The sequence below is a fragment of the Phacochoerus africanus genome, chromosome 2 (genome assembly GCF_016906955.1).
Source record: "Phacochoerus africanus isolate WHEZ1 chromosome 2, ROS_Pafr_v1, whole genome shotgun sequence".
Taxonomy (NCBI): Eukaryota; Metazoa; Chordata; class Mammalia; order Artiodactyla; family Suidae; genus Phacochoerus; species Phacochoerus africanus.
The window spans coordinates 49,801,345-49,820,012 of record NC_062545.1 but is presented as its reverse complement, the minus strand read 5'-3'; positions in this window follow the sequence as shown (position 1 = coordinate 49,820,012).

Here is an 18,668-nt window from a genome sequence, read left to right as displayed (position 1 = left end):
TCCTGGAAGCAACCTAAACATCTGTGGATAGAGAATTGGATAAAGAAATGGTACATATACAATGGAATATCACTTGGCAATTGAAAAGAATGAAATAGTGCCATTTGCAGCAACGTGGATGAACCTAAAGTTTATCATACTAAGTGAAATACGTCAGAAAGAGAATGACAAAAATCACATATCACTTTATATGTGGAATCCATAAAAAAAATAATAAAAATGAACTTATTTACAAAACAGAAATAGATTCACAGACTTTGAAAACAAATTTACGGTTACCAAAAGGCAAAGGTTGGGGGTAGAGATGGATTGGGAACTTGGGTTTGGCATATGTAAACTATTGCATATTGAATAAATGGTCAAGAGGACCTGCTATACAGTGCAGAGAAATTTACTCAATATTCCATGACAACCTATAGGGAAATGGTTATGTGTATATGTATAACTGAATCAACTGCTGCACAGCAGAAATTAACATAACATTGTAAATCAGACATACTTCAATTAAATTTTTTTAAAAATAAAAAATAGATAATTTGGACAGGTTGATAACTAGAAATAGAATCTATAATTTAAAAAACTCCCTACAAACTAAGTTCCAGGACCAGATGGCTTCACTAGAGAATTCTACCAAATATACAAAATGCGTCTCAAACTAGTCCAAAAGATTGAAGAGGGGAGAATACTCCCAAAGTCATTCTGTAAAGCCATTATCACCCTGATATCAAACCAGACGAAGACACTACAAAAAGTGAATTACAGGGCAATATCTTTGATTTTCAATAAAACAGTAGCAAGCCAGATCCAACAACCCAAAACAACACCATATACCATGACCGAGTTGGATTTACCCTGGGGTCACAAGGATTATTCAACATATACAAATCAACAAATGTGATATACCACCTCAACAAAAGACAAGGCAAAAATCAAATGATTATCTCAATAGATGCAGAAAAAGCATTTGATAAAATTCAATATCCATTCATGATAAAAACTCTTACGAAAATAGTATAGTGGGAACATATATCAATATAATAAAAGCTATTTATGACAAACAAATAGCCAATAAGAATACTCAACAGTGAAAAGCTCAAGCCTTCCCACTAAAATCTGGAACAAGACAAGGATACCCACTCTCAACACTTCTATTCAATATAGTATCGAAAGTCCTAGCCACAGTAATCAGACAATAAAAAGAAATAAAACATATCCAAATTGGAAAAGAAGAAGTAAAATTTTCATATGCAGATGATATACTATATATAGAAATTCCTAAAAACTCCATACTAAAGCTATTAGAACTGATACATTAATTCAGCAAGGTAGCTGGAAAAAAGATTAACATACAAAGTTGGTTGCTTTTTTTTAAACTCTTTTAACAATGAAATATTGAATAGGGAAAGCAAAAAAAAATCCCTTTTAAAATTTCATCAAAAATAAAAATAAAAATACTTAGAAATAAGTCTGACATAGGGAGTGAGAGACTATACGCTGAGACCTATAAAATACTGATAAAAGAAACTAAAGATGATTTAAAGAAATCAAAAATTTCCTATTATCTTTCAATAGGAAACATATCATTAAAATTACCATACTACCCAAATCAGCCTACAGATTTAATGCTATTCTGATCAAATTACTCGTAATATTTGTCACAGAACTAGAAAAAATAATACTAAAATTTATATGGAACCAAAAAAGACCCCAAATTTCCAAAGCTATCTTAAGGAAAATGAACAAACTTGGAAGCATAACCTTCCCAGACTTCAGACAATACTACAAAGCTACGGTAATCAAAACAGCATAGTATTGACACAAAAACAGACATATGGATCAATGGAGCAGAATAGAGAGCCCAAACATAAACCCACATAAATCTTGCACAAAGTTGGCAAGAATAAACAATGGAGAAAAGATGTTTTCTTTAGCAAGTTGTTTTGGGAACTTGGACAACCAGAAGAAAATCAAATTAGAACCCATCGTTATACCATGCACAAAAATAAACTCAAAATGGCTTAAAGACTTAAATATACGGTATGATACCATAAAACTCCTAAACTAGAACATGGCCAAAATATTCTCTGATATAAGTGGTACCAATATTTTCTTATGTTAGTCTCCCAAGGTGATAGAAATAAAAGGAAAAATAAACAAATGGGACCCTATCAAACTTACAAGCTTTTGCAAAGGAAAGGAAACCATAAGCAAAACAAAAAACCCATAGACTGGGAGAAAATATTTGCAAATGATTGAAAGACAATTTCACATCAATTTAATTTCCAATCTATGCAAACAGCTCATACAAGTAAATAACAACAGCAATGAAAAAAAAACAATCAAAAAATGGGTAGATCTAAAATAGACATTTCTCAAAAAAAGACATACAGATGACAAATAGGCACATGAAAAAATGCTTAACATCACTCATTATTAGAGAAATTCAAATCAAAACTATAAGGAGGTGCCATAAAAATGGCCATCATTAAGAAGTCTGCAATTTTAAAAAATGATACAAATGAACTTATTTACAAAACAGACTCACAGACTATGAAAACAAATGTACAGTTAAAAAAGCAGGATGGACTTGAGGTTTGAGAATGGAAAATGCACACTTTGTATGTGGAATGGATGTTCAATGGGAACTTTCTGTATAGCACAGGAAATCTACTAAGTGTTCTATTAATTTATATGGGAATTGGTATATGTATATATGGCTAAATCACTTAGCTGTAGAGCAGAAATTAACACATCATTGTAAATAAACTATACTTCAGTAAAATAAAATTTAAAAAAATAATGTATGCATATGTGTGGCTGGATCACTTTGCTGTATAGCAGAAATTGAAGGAACATTGTAAATCAACTATGCTTTAATAAAAAAAAAATTAAAGTCTACAAATAACAAATACTAGTTGGGTTATGGAGAAAAGGGAACCCTCCTACACTCTTGATGGAAATGTAAATTGATATAGCCACTATGGAGAAGAGTGTGGAGGTTCCTCAAAAAACTAAAAATAGAGTTACCATATTCAGCAGTCTTGCTCCTGGGCATATATCTGATAAAACCATAATTTGAAAAGAGACATGCACCTCAATATTCATTGCAGAAGTATTTACAATAGCCGAGACATGGAAGCAACCTAAATGTCTATTGACAGATGAATGGGTAAAGAAGATGTGTTATATACATATACCCAATAGAATATTACTTAGTCATTAAAAAGAACAATATAATGCCATTTGAAGCAACATGAAAGAACCTAGTCATAAAAAGACAAATACCACATGATTTCACTTATATGTGGAATCCAAAATATGGCACAAATGAACTTATCTACAAAACCAAAACAGACTCACAGAGAATAGACTTGTGGTTGCGAAGGGGGAGGTGGGAGTAGGGGTTGGATGGATTGGGAATTTGGGACTAGCACATGCAAACTATTATTACAGAATGGATAAACAGCAAGGTTCTATTGTATAGCGCAAAAAGCTATATTCAGTATCCCATGATAAATCATTATGGCAAAAGGGAGAAAATCTTTAAGTCTGAGTACATGGCTTATGCCTATATAAACTGCATTTTGATTAAGGGGAATGTATACTTAGCCTATTTGTTAAGATTTATTTGCTACTTAAAATTTTAGAAGTATTATATGTTTATGTTTGTCTTGAAAACTACATATACACTTCATTAATTGTAGGAATTTTTTGTGTGTTTGTTTTTGTCAAATCAATCTCATAGCTTTTTTTTTTTTTGCTAGTTGTATTTGTGTATATTTTTTCTTATTAGATTACAGACATTTGCTTCTTTTTTATTTAGATGTTTGCTTTTATTTTTAACAAAGCTTTCCCCCCATCATATGGAATGACTTTAACTATATTTTCATGAAGCTGATTTAAGTGTTGTGATTTCCACTAATGAATAACATATTTCCTTAAAATTCCTCTGAAAATGTCTAGTTTAGAGATTATCCAGACAATCGCTTTCTAAAACGTCAAGGCCCTCCTGTTCCTTGTAAACTTCAAACAAGTGACTCGTTTAGTCAGCCATGAAGCAGGGTATGGACAAAATGAAGACCCCAGGACTAACTTCTATCTTCTATGCCAGTATAGCAAAGGAGATGAAAGTGCCTGTTGCATTTGAAGAAAAACATGCACCTTAGGAAAATGATGTGATACAAGGAAAATGTCTGCAGAATATGCTTTTGACTCTTCCATGAATCATCTGTACATGGTTACAGGGACTCATTCTTAGAATTAATCCATAGAGTAAAGCAGGTATTAATTATAGCACTGATGTAAATACCAACCTTAACAATGTAACAAGTTGACAAAAATTGGAAGATTGAAGGAAGAGTGGAAGAAAACTTAAGGGGAAAACGGTATTAATAGCCTCACTTTACAGGGGATGGCGTGAGAGGGACATGAGGAGTGAAATTGAGATCCTGTGAACAGTAGAGGAAGCAAAGAAAGAATGTATGAGCATATTAAAGTTACAAGGGTACAGGTAACCAATAGAGTTTCACTAGTGATGATAGAACAGTGTTGGGAGTGATGGAAGAAAGCAACATGTGGAATTATCTCAAGCAAGTGAAATTATCATAGGACATCCATAGATATTTAAAATGAATAAACTTTGAGGAATGCATTATAATGTAACAAACATTAAAGATAGATCAAGTATTGGTTAAAGGAGAAATTTGATCAAAAGGTAACATAAGTCATTGTGATTATATACAAGTATAACTTTAATTTCCAGGTAGCCAAAATAAAAAGGGAGATAATGATGGATGATTAAATTTGTATATTAGATAAAGGGAAGCATTCAAGTTTTGCTGTCAATTTTTCAGACACTAAAGTTTAGAAGTTACAGTGTGAATTCTTTTTTTTTTTTTTTGGTCTTTTTGCCTTTTTCTAGGGCCTCACCTGTGGCACAGGGGTCTAATCAGAGCTGTAGCCACCGGCCTATGCCAGAGCCATAGCAACGTGGGTTCCAAGCCACGTCTGCGACCTACACCACAGCTCATAGCAACGCTGGATCCTTAACCCACTGAGCGAGGCCAGGGGTGGAACCCGCAACCTCATGGTTCCCAGTCTGATTCGTTAACCACTGTGCCACGATGGGAACTCCATCATGAATGTTTAAATATAGAATGTTAACAAATGTTTTTGCTAAAAGTTAAATAGGAAGACATATGTAAGGAGACAGAATTTGCAGTGTCCAGTGGAATTCTGGTTAGCTACCAAGAAATCTTGGAATGAGTTAGCTTTATGTGTACATCATTTATTCATTCCACTCTGCAAATATCCAAGCTCATGCATATTCTGGGCATTGGATGGCAATCCTTACTAGGATTGAAGAAAATTGTCCCCATTCTTTGGGAACATGGCCTAGGAATTTGTAGCCAAGCGGCTCTTGGAAGTAACTAGACCTTATCAATATCTGTTAAGGTTGTATGTCTCTGACATCATGAATACACTAAAAAAAAATGCTGTAAGTTAGAATTAGAATGGAAAATATTCCAACAACTGAAATGCTCACATCTCCAACCCTCAACATATCCTCTCCTGGTATCATAATCAAAAGGCTGCTTGATCATGAAACTGAAGTCATGTGAGATGGGTAGCTGTGAGACCATTTCAGGCATTCAGTTATATTTGCTGAAGTACCCAACTTTCTTCCACAGAAGCTACCTCCTATGTGACCAGATTGCCCAAGATCCCTGGACTGAGTTGTGACCATCCCTAGATCAAGCCCAGGACAGTCCTAGACACACAGTGAATCCTAATTGGCATGTAATTTTGATAGACTTGTAAATATTGATTATGCTGTACTCTGGATCGAAGAATCATTTTGCCCACCCTCTCATTCTCTCTCCATAAACACATTTGATTTAGTAAGTTTTATTAAAAACTACCTTATTTCCCTCATTAGCAAGTTCTTGGAAGCATTTCTAGAACTTCTTATAATCTTCAACTATGATTTCACAGGGAATAGGAAAACTTTCTTCTCAGAACAAAGCCAGTACAATAATATTTCTGTGGAGAACTAAGCTAGTATGGTCACTTGCTGCATGTTTCCCCCATAGATTTATATCTGCTTCAGCCCTACAGTGAAGCTACTAGATGGTACTCAAATCAAGATTGAGCTCTTTGACAAGTATGTGTGTAAACAAACATTTTCTATTGAATTAGTACATTTTGACAGCAGATGAGTAGGCAACAAAGTTAACACTTGAAGAAATTAGGGGACATTTACAATGGCCTTATTTCCACATCAAGAGCTGGGGTATTTGAAGGTCAAGACAGAATGTATACTAAAAGAATCTATTATTTTACTTGACAAGGATAATTCAATTACCATCCATCTAGCAGCAGAAATCTCATTCTAATATTTAATGTAATTATCTAATGTTCTCACCAGTTCCAGTTCCACTTTCTACTATATTCATCCAAAGATTTTTAAAAATCTCAAATATGTGTGTGTATAAATATATACAAACACACATACACATACTATCTCAACTGATGTAAGTGATATAAGAGATGACATAATTACCCAGCAAAAGAATAATTTAGGGGAAATGTAAGTTTATTCCTGATGTATAAATAAATCCTGACAAAACTGTATCAAGTCTGAAAAGCCTTCTGTACTGAAGAGCTCTACTGATTCATTAATTTGAGCCAATTATTTGAATGCCTAAGATGTATCAAACTGCTATAACTGGAGACATGTAAATGAAAAAACAATATGGCACATATTCTGAAAAGGTAATTAGAAACCATGGAGAAAGTAAATTCAAAAATAGAGAATTAAAATGATAAAAAAAATGCTACAAAAGAGGTATTACAGAATGCAGTGAAGAGTGGTATCTTAAGCTTATAGAAGGCCTAAGCAAATGCTTACCCAATTATGGGCAAAAAATAGTCCAAACAGAAAGAAACTGGCTTCTGTTTGAGGAATCTATAATAGCCCTAGACAGTGCCAAGGAAGTAATGGTGGGGAGAGTCCTGAAGAGGCTCTGTGAATAGGAAGTGAGGCTGCATAGGAGGTGACACAGACCGTAACCCAAGAGCAGAAAGGGTGGGGCCTGGCTAAACAGCACCAACATGTGATACCTGTAACCAAAGTTCTCAAAATAAGGCCAAATTTGAAAAATTGGAAACCCCAAGTTGATATCAGCTTTCAGCTTTCCAGGTAGAATGAGAAATAGAAATTGTTATAAAATCAAATTCTAATATGCCTGAGTTTGTGAATATTTTCATCCACTAAAACTAAATACACTTATAACACTAGTAAATATTTTGATTTGACTGCCACTTATTGTTCTGTATATTAGTTACTCTACTAGTGGAATGTAGAAAACAACCTCATATTTACATTGTGATAGTAAGAACTCCTTAAGTTATACCTACCATTTCAGAGTTTGATTATTCCAGTTCTTAGCAGGCATTTTCTGCAAAGGGCCAGGTAATAAATATTTTAGGCTTTGCAAGGCCATATAACAACACTGATATCCTCTCCTTTTATTTTTTTACAACACAAAAAATTAGAAAAATTATTCTCTTGGATTTGGCCTGCTAGCTGTAGTTTATCAGCCATTGATTTACCCCATTAATCATTTTGCTTAGTGAGTGGCCAAGATGGCAGAGTTTAAGGTCAGCTCCTCCTAGCTCACCTCCTCTCACAAACACATCAAAATCACAACAATCTGTAGAATGACCATTGTTGAAAAGGTCTGAAGCTTAGCAGAAAAGATGTCCTCTGACTAAACACATAAAGAAGGAACCAAAATGAGACCAGTAGGGTGGGAATAATCATGATATATTGAAATCCCATATCCCCTAGGTGGGCAACACATACACTTGAGAATAGTTGTATTATAGAGATTTCCACACAGGAATAAGAGTTCTGAGCCCCCACATCAGGTTCCCCAGCACAGGGATCCAGCACAGGAAGAGGAGTCCTTGGAGCATTTGGCTTAGAAGGCCAGCAGGGCTTGATTGCAGGAGCTCTACATAATAGAGGATAGAGACTTCACTCTTAAAGTGTGCACACAAAATCTCACATTCACTACAAACAAGGGCAAAAGCTGTAATTTAATAGGATCCTGGGCTAGCTATAACTGCTGATCTTTGATAGTCTCCTGGGATGGTTGGGTGTGGCTGTGGCTCACTCTGGGAATATCAACAGTGGTGGTGGACTTATCAGAGAGTATTCATCTGTGTGAACTATCCTGCTGCCTGATATCTTGGGTCATTATCACTGAGACCTGGCCCTACTCAGCAACCTGTAGGTTCCAGTGCTGAGATAGCTCAGGCCAAACAATTAACTGGGTGGGGACATAATTCATTCATCAGCAGATATAAATACTGCCTAAACACTTCCTGAACCTACCTTATGCCTCTAGACATGCCCCTAGACATGTCCCTGTCCAACAGAGAACTCAGCTCCACTCACCAGTGGAAAAATACTGGCCCTTCCTACAAGGAAGCATGAATAAGCCTCTAGACTAGCCTGACCCACCAAGGAACAGACACTAGAAGCAGGAAAACTATGGTACCATAGCCCAAGGACCAAATCTGCAGATGTCAGACACTATCCTGGACCATCTGGCCACTTGCCCTTGGGTTACAAGAGATTATTGCACTGCTAGAACACATAGAATGTCTCTTTCAGAGGTCCATTTTACTAGAGTTGAGAAATATAAGTTACCTTCCACATACATAAAAATACAAGTAGCAATTTAGACAAATGAGGCAATAATCAATGTTTCAGTTGAAGAAAAGGGGATAAAATACCAGAAGAAGAACTAAGAGATGTGGAAATAGGCAGTTTACCCAAGAAAGAGTTCAGATAAATCATATTAAAGAATATCAAAGAACTATGGAGGAGAATAAATTCATAGAGATATTAGAGGTTTTAAACAAATAGCTAGAAAATATAAATAACAACCACACAGAATTGAAGAATACAATAAATGAAATTTTAAAAATACCCTTGAAGGAATCAATGGTAGAATAAATCATACAGAAGAATGGATAAGAGAGCTGGAAGACAGGGCAGTGGAAATGACTGCTGCTTAATAGAGAATAGAAAAAAGAATGAAAATAAATTAGGACAGTTTAAGAGACATTTGGGACAACATCAAACACATTATTATTCACATGATAGGGGTCCTAGAAGGAGAAAAGAAAAAGGGGCCAAGAAAGTGTTTGAAGAGATAATAGCTGAAAATTTCCCTAACCTGGGGAAGAAAGAGTCACCCAAGTCCAGGAAAGGCAGAGAATCCCATACAGGATTAACATGCAGGGAACAAAATAAGATGCATTATAATAAAATTGATAAAAATTAAGGAAGAATATTAAAAATAACAAGGGAAAGTCAACAAATAACATACAATGAAACTCCTATAAGGCTATCAGAAGAAAATCTTCAGGCCAGAAGGAAGTGGTCTGAAGATTAAAATGTTGAAAGTGAGACCTATAACCAAGAATATTCCACACAGCAAGGCTCTCATTCAGACTTGATAAAGAAATCAATCAAAAGCTTTACAGACAAGCAAAAGCTAAAAGATTTCATCTCTACCAAACTAGTTTTACAACAGACACTAAAAGAAGTTCTCTAGGTGAAAAAGAAAAGGCCACAATTGGAAACAAGAATATTATGAAATGAAAAAGTTCAGCCAGTAAAGGCAAACGTATAGTAAAGGTAGGATATAATTTACACACAAAGCTAGCAGGGAGGCTAAAAACAAAGTTAGTAAAATCACATGTATCCACAATAACTAGGTAAGGGATACATAAAAAAATTTGACATAAAACATAGTTTATCAGAAATAGTAATCAGGGGAAGAGAGTACAAATGCAGGGTTTTTTTTAAAGTGCATTTATAATTAAGAGATCAGCAAATTAATCATGTGTATATATAGATTGCTATGCAAAAAACTCATGGTAACCTCCAAATAAAAATCCATAATAGATATACACACAAAAAAGGAAAAGGATAACAATAAAGATAGCCATCAAATCACAAGAGAAGAGAACAAAAAAGGGGAGGGGGATCCCTACAAAAACTAACCTCAAACATTTAACAAAATGGCAATAAGAACATAAATTTTGATAATTACCTTAAATGTAAATGGACTAAATGAGCCATAGAGTGGTGGAATGGATACAAAAACAAAATGCCTATATTTGCTGTCAACAAGATTCTCACTTCAGGTCTAGAGATATATACCACTTGAAAATGAGAGGATAGAAAAAGGTATTCCATGCAAAGAGAAATTAAGAGAAAGCTGGAGTAGTAATACTTATACTGAAAAAAAAAAAGGCTTTAAAACAGACAAAGAAGGATACTACATAATTATCAAGGAATCAACCCAAGAAAAAGATATAACCATTGTATATATAATATACCCATCATAGGAGTATCTCAATATATGACAAATATGAACAGATGTAGAAGGAGAAATCAACAGTAACACAACAAGAATAGTGGACTTTAACTCCTCAATACATCAATGGACATATCAGCCAAACAGAAAATCAATAAGGAAATACAGGCTTTAAGTGACACATTAGAAAATATAGACTTAATTGATAGTCATAGAGCATTCTATCTGAAAACAGCAGAGTTCACATTATTTTCAAATGTACATGGTAAATTCTCCAGGATAGATCACTTGCTAGGCCACAAAGCAAGTCTTGGTAAATTTAAGAAAATTGAAATCATCAAGTATCTTTTCCCATCACACCCCTATGAGGCTATAAATCAATTACAAATAAAAAAAGTGTAAAAAACCCACAAGCTCATGTGGTTAAACAACATTCTACAAAAAAAAAAAGAAAAAAGAAAAGAAAAAAGAAAGAAAAGATCACTGAAGAAATCAAAGAAGAAATAAAAAATATAGCTAGATTAATGAAAATGAAAACATAAGTATCCAAAACCTATGGGACACAGCAATGGTAGTTCCAAGACAGAAGTATATAGTGATTAAAAACTCACCTCAAGAAAGAAGAAAATTATTAAATAGACTATGTTTAAAGCAACTGAAGAATAAGGAACAATGCCCCACAGTTAGCAGAAGGAAAGAATATTAGAGCAGAAGTAAATAAAATGGAGACTAACACAGCAATAGAATGGATAAATCAAAAATCTGCTTCTTTAAAAAGATAAACAAAATTAGGAAACATTTAGCCAGACTCATCAAGAATAAAGGAAGAAGAACCAAATCCATAAAACCAGAAAAGAAAAAAGATAAGCTACAACTGACACCACAGAAATACAAAGGATCATAAGAGACTACTATGGCAACTATATGCCAACAAAATGGACAGCCTAGGAGAAATGCACAAATTCTTAGTAAGGTACAATTTCCCAAGACTGAACCAGGAAGATATACACAATATGAACAGACAAATTACCAGTACTGAAATTGAACCAGTAATTCCAAAACTCCAATAAACTAAATCCCGGGATCAGATAGCTTCACAGGTTAGTTCTATTAAAAATTTAGAGAAGAGTTGATATCTATCCTTCTGAAATTATTCCAAAAAAATTGCCGAGGAAGAAACATTTTTTTAATTCATTGTATTAAGCCACTATCACCTTAATAACAAAACCAGAAAGGACATCACTAAAAATGAAACTACAGGCCAATATCATTGATGAACATAGATGTAAGAATCCTATTAAAAGGATCATGCAGCATGATCAAGTGAGATTTATTCCAGGGCTATAAGTACTTTTCAATATTCACAAATCCATCAGTGCATTACACTACATTAACAAATCAAAGGATCAAAACCACCTGCTTATCTAATGCAGGAAAAGTTTTGATAAAATTCAACATTCATTCATGATAAAAATTCCCTAGAAAGTGAGCATAGAGGGAACATAACTCAACATGAGGGTCATATATGACAAATCCATACCTAACATCAAACTCAGTGCTGAAAAGCTGAAAGCATTTCCTCCACTGTTGGGAGACATGTTTCTACGATCTTTTCTTAGCCTCTCTGCTTCTATTTTCTATGTTGAAAACTCCATCTTGTCCTGCTTACCATTACCCTATATTCCTGCTTGAAAAACAATTGCTGTGCTCATCAGTAACTTAAACTTAAGAACAAAGACCAAAAAGCATAAGTTATTCAGGTGGTCAGCTGAATGAGGACATAATGCGTTGGTCTAGGCATGCTGGACCAGTGCAGATAGGCATGCTATTTGCACAGCATGATATGTCCTGTTAAGAGGAAGATGAGCCTCATGGCCCCAAGAGGTTTATAAGGGGTTGTTAGCAGGATATGCATCAGCAAGGAGAACTAGGTGCAAACCTAGGCAAATGGGACTTAATTAAACTTAAAATCTTTTACACAGCAAAGGAAACTACAAACAAAACAAAAAGACAACATATGGAATAGGAGAAAATATTTGCAAACAATGTTACTGACAAGAGATTAATTTCCAAAATATAAAAACAGTGCATAAAGCTCAATGTCAAACAAAAAACAACCTAATAAAAAAATAGGCAGTTTCCTTTAAAAAAACTAATAATAGAACAGCATGGAAGTTCCTTAAAAAACTAATAGTATATGATCCAATGATCCCAATTATAGGCATATATCCAGATAAAGCTCTAATTCACACAGATACATGCACAACAACATTCATAGCAGCACTATTTACAATAGCTAAGACATGGAAACAACCTAGATGTCCATCAACAGATGCATTTATACACAATGGAATATTACTCAGCCATAAGGAAGAATGAAATGTCATTTGAAGCAACATGGATGGATATAGAAATTATCATACTAAGTGAAATAAGTCAGACAGAGAAAGACAAACATCATGTGATATCACATATATGAAGAATCTAAAAATACGATAAAATGAACTTACAAAACAGAAAGATTCACAGACAGAACCTATGGTTACCAAATGGGATATCATGAGATGAGGGTGGGTAAATATTAGGAGTTTGGGATTAACATATACACACTACTATATATAAAATGGATAAATAACAAGGACCTACTGGAAAGCACAGAGAACTATATTCAATATCAGGTAATAACTTATAATGTAAAGGAATCAGAAAAAGATATGTGTAAAACTGAATCACTTTGCTGTACACTTGAGACTAACATAACATTGTAGATTAACTACACTTAAAAATAAAGTCATTTTGCTAAAGTAGTTTTACTAAACAACTTTGGCTAATGACATAAAAAATATAAAACTGCAGAAGGGGGTTTGGTAATCTATGTAAAAAAGAATTTTCTAAAAAAAAAAAAAAGAATTTTCTTCAAATGCTTTGAGTATGTTGTTTCATAGTTTTTCATAATTAAACATAACCTTTGAGTTTAAAGGTGATACAAATTTGTAAAAGAACTCAAACATGTCAGAAGTTGTAACCGAAAGAGGCAATAAATGCAGCAAGCAGTGATCTCTGAATTCATTTGACCAAGGATTTTTTTTGTTCTGAATCTTCTCATATGGAGCCTAATTGGGGAAATGATGGACAAAATGGCAGCTAAGCTACCTTCCACTTCTAGTATTAGTGTCCTACTTCTCTCTTTTTAGTCAAAGAGAATTATAACTGTGACTCCAGAGTTTTTGAAAATTATGAGTACAGTTGTCCCTCAGTATCTACAGGGGATTGGTTGCAGGAGCCCCTCAGTGGATACCAAAGTTCTTAGGTGTTCAATTCCCCTATGTAAAATGGTGTATAATTTGCATTTAACCTATGCACATGCTCCTGTGTCCTTTAAATCATTTCTAGACTACTTATAATATTTAATGCAATGTAAATGATATGATATGTAAACAATTGCCAGTGCACTATAAATTCAAGTTTTGCTTTTTTGGAACTTTCTGGATTTTTTTTTCCAAATATTTTTGATCCCTGGTTGGTTGAATCTATGGATATGAGACCCTTGGATACAGAAAACTAACTCTACTGCTGATTTTTTCTCTGTGTTAATTTCCTCATTTGTAAAATTGGGATAATAATATTGCTCCCTTCAACAGTTTACCAGAGGCACAAAATTAGTATAAAATGCTTAGTACAATGTCTGATGGGTGGTTACTTATCAATAGTTATTAGCTACTGTTATTTCTAAGATGCTTTCCTTTATTTGATATTGTTCTTTTATAATCAGGGCTCCAAAAACTTAATATGAAATATTTCTGATGCAGCTAAAGATTAGCACAGTAAGTAAAGTAAGTCAGAAAGAGAAGGGCAAATAATCATATGATATTACTTATACATGGAATCTAAAATATGTAAAAAATGAACCTGTCTACAAAACTGAAGCAGGCTAATTAACAGAGAACAGACTTATAGTTGCAAGGTGGGGAGGGAGAGGGATAGACTGGGAGTTTGGGGTTAGTAGATGCAAACTAATACATTTAGAATGGATAGACTATGAGTTCCTACAGAAAAGCATAGGGAACCATATCCAATCTTCTGGGATAAACAATAATGGAAATAAATATAAAAAAGAATGTATATATGTATACATATATATGTATATGTGTATAAATGTCACTTTGCTCTGCAGAAATTAGCACAACATTGTAAATCAAATATACTTTAATAAAAATACATTTTTAAAAAATATAAAAGGAAATATTCCTATACCTCAACCTCAAGTTTAAATATATTCTCCAGGAGCTTCAAAAATAAACATTTAGTCACATTATGAGAGACCAGAATACAAGAAACCCTAGAGAGGAAACATTTTTTAGACAAACTTTTGTAATGTAAATCATGGCTATTAACATCTTTATTTTTTGTTTAGAGATCTTATTTTCACAAACTCCAAATCATGAAATGCAAGAATAAAACTCCTAATTATTTCAAGCACAAGAGCAATGACTTATTGTCAGAGTGCTAATTACGTAGTACAGCCATTGTGTTCCTCCTTCCTCACACAGCTCCCTTGCTGGGTGGCTATGAAAAGAATACAGTATACTCTTTGTCTTCTAGGTGATTTTGTTTCTGTTTACTTAAATGTACAGAGTAAGAATTTCTCTTCAATTCCTCAAGGGAACATTGTGAGTTCAAAAAATAACATTTGTAAAGCTTTTTCCTTTTTCATAGTGAATAAAAATTGTACATGTGCCATCATTGTAGAGCACAAAAACAAAGTAAGATTAAATGAAACATTTGCTATTGCTTTAGAGGCTGGAATTTGCCATTTATTATATAAGCTCCTCACACTTACACCTCCAATGAGCTTACTTCCATCAGCAGTGTGGTAAAACTAGAAAGAGAAAACACACCTGGGTCAAAATCTGACCTGAAAGGCTTAGTAGCTGGGTGAATTTAGGCAAGTTATTTTACATCTATAAGATGATTTCTGCTTCTGTAAAATGGATCTCAATGTCCACTCTGTTGTTAAAGCACTCAGAACAGGCTAGGCACTCATCCAAATATCACCAAGGACCACTCTACATACCTACAGCCTTAGGAAGGCCTAGGATTTCAAACCAAAAATGGATTTGAGTGCTTTGGGCGGGGCATATATTCTCCAGGTGGCCTCTCTTCCAATCTAATAATATCACATATTTGCAAATAGATGCTCCAAAAAGACTTTTGAGTTTGGCTCTGGGCTGTGGATTCTATCCATGGAGTTCAAATGGATAAGCTTCTCAAAGGATTTGATCCCAAAACATAGGTTTTTCTCCCCATTCATTTCATAACTATTCCTATGGGCTTACTGAGCAGAAGCTGAGCTTTACAAAGATACATAAAGCATACTGTATATTGGGGCTCAGGGTGGGCTGCCCCAAAATGTGCCTCAAAGGCATATTCATTATTTTGAATTAAAGTTACTTAAGAAATCACCAGTGCAAAAGGGACACTGACTCTGTATTCCTGAAAGCAGGAAGTAAATCTCTCATGTGAATGGTACCTTCCCTGCATCTGGAGGCAGAGGGACACTCATCACCAGAGATGGGGATATAGGCTGAGAAGCCTGTATAAACAAATCTTGCTGCTTTGATTTACTACACCAAGCCTACACTCTGTTTAGATTCTTCACTAATTAAGCACCCAAAGCCTAAGTTTCATTGTCCAGTTAATTCCTCACAAATTTATTGTTTCTTTGTCTAAAAAGTCTAAAAGCTCCTGATTCTGGTCAATCTCTGAGCATCATTTTATAATCTCCTGTGCATACAAAATTAAATTGGTTTTTCTCCTGTTAATCTATCATGTGTCAACTGTATTCTTAGCCTAGACACAAGAACTCAAGGGAGGTCCCTGGCACTCTTACCCAAGGAATTTTTCAACACAATAATTTTTTAATAGTGAATTAAAATTACTTAGTATATTATGATCAGGGCAAGTAAATGCGGCAGAATTTAAAGGCATGTAAATATCAGAACATCATAAATTAGTTTTGTCTTCTCTTTAACTCTCCACAGTCTTAATTCTTTCCTCTTTCTCCTAAAGCTTTAAAAATGGAACCTCTAATTTTTCATCTATACCACCTCAGGTGTCAATTTTCAGTGTGAAAATACAGTTTCACACTATCAAAAATGAATGACCCCCCAGGAGTCCTTATGGACATGGTAGCTGTCTGTTATTTCAGCCTCTCCCTATTTAGGTGTTGAAGTAATGTCCTCAGAGAATTCTGTGCTTCTCTCTTTCAAAACTATCTTTCTTTTCCCTTTGGTTTGACAGAAAAAGAAGAAATTTCAACCATGGAGGTTCCACATTTCCCAGCATGGCTCTACTTTTTTACTCAGTAAAAGCAACATCTCACTTTTTCTAAGTCATAGTCAACCCTCTCCTTCTCCGGAATTTCTTTACTGTTATCACAAATTTTTACCTGATCCAATGTTCATATGTAAAAGAGCTAGGCTTTCCTTTAACACATACTAAAACAATATTGAAAAATGTATCTAAACCATTCAACACAACTTAAACCTAGGAGTGACGGTTTGCCCTCACTACATAAAAATCAGAGCAACTTCAGTTACATTTTTGTTCCAATTGTCCTTTTGAAGTAAAAATAGAAATATAAGATTAAGCATTTTTAGAATCATTAAAGAAAAATAGACCATATAGAAATTTCTGAAAGATCCCATAAAAGAAAGAGTGGAGCCAAGAGGCCTGCCCTGGCTTATAGCCTCAGGAGCCATGAGAGTCTTTCCAGTTTGTATGACCATTTATACAAAACCTCAAGATCTTGCCTAAATACCTGGTGTGTCACTAGGCTTTTAGTACACTTTCAATGAAATGCAGTTGCTATTACTTTCTGTTCCTGAAACAAGAACTAAATCTACTCAACTATCGCTCTGTCTTAGTTAGGATAATGGCTTGCTAACTGATTTCATCTATGTTCTCCCACCTCCCTGGAAAAATAATCATCCACCTTGTGAATGGCTAGGCACTAAGATAGAGCAGAAATTCTCTGCGGAAGGAAACTTTTGCAATTGCTTTAGAAGTTACATAATTTTTGAGAGTGTAGGGACCTTATCTAGTCTCGTGTTCAACCCTCAACAAACAGATACTGAGCATGTGATCTAGCTATGGGAATGTTAACCTTTCAAGATAAATCTCTCTTTATATTTGCAGCAGCATTCTTATGACATTATTTGCCTGAGAGCAATTATATTATAAGGACTCATGGTGAGTTGCCAAATGCAGCACACTTTCAATCAGAAACACTTTGTGAACATTTACTGTGTGCCAGGTTCCAGGGAATGCTGCGATTACAAATACAACCTGCACGACAGAATCCTTTCACACCTTTGAGGAAGTCACATTTCATAAATGGGCTTACTCAGGAGTTCTCAGAAAAGCATATTGTATGACTTAAATAACAGTGTGTGTGAGGCAGGCCAATAACATCAACAGCTCTTACTGCCAAGACTCTTGTCTACCTTGGTTTGGTGATTGAAAACATTGTTTCCAAAATCCTTCAGTGCCTTCTCCACAAATAATTTATGACCATTGCTCCAAAAAATGTATCTGATTATGAGCCACTTGATGGCTTTTCAGCAACCAGCAGGAATTCTAGAACTCACCTTGTGAAGCACATGTGTATACCTCTGTTTAAACTCCTGACTATACCCAGCAAGCTAGTAAATGGTGCTTCTGATCATTTTCTTCTGGCCAGAATATCATCTGTAGCTGTTTATTCAACTTCAATGGTAATCAAGCATGGAAGAAGACAGAAATTTTACAAATAAATTAAAGATAAGGATCCCTATAAGCACAAAAACTCTAGGTAAACGCCCTGTCAAAAGTAGTGGATTAGGAAGTATTAATGCTGGGCTTTGATTTATAATGGTAGGATTTTAGAAATAAATACGATAGTAGATGGATTCTTTCATACCAGAAAGGAATAAATTTCTCTCTTCTTTACCTGTAGAAATTATAAACAGTGCTGAGACCTCTGTGTCTCTCTTGTTCCTCAAGATAAGTCTTTATTTCTATATTTATTGTCTTTTGGGGCCATACCCATGGCATATGGAAGTTCCCAGGGTAGGGATTAAATTGGAGCTGTAGCTGCCAGCTTATGCCACAGCAATGCAGGATCCAAGCCTTGTCTGCAATCTACACCACAGCTCACAGCAACATCAAATTCTAAATCCACCAAGCAAGGCCAGGGATCAAACCTATGTCCTCATGGATACTAGTCAG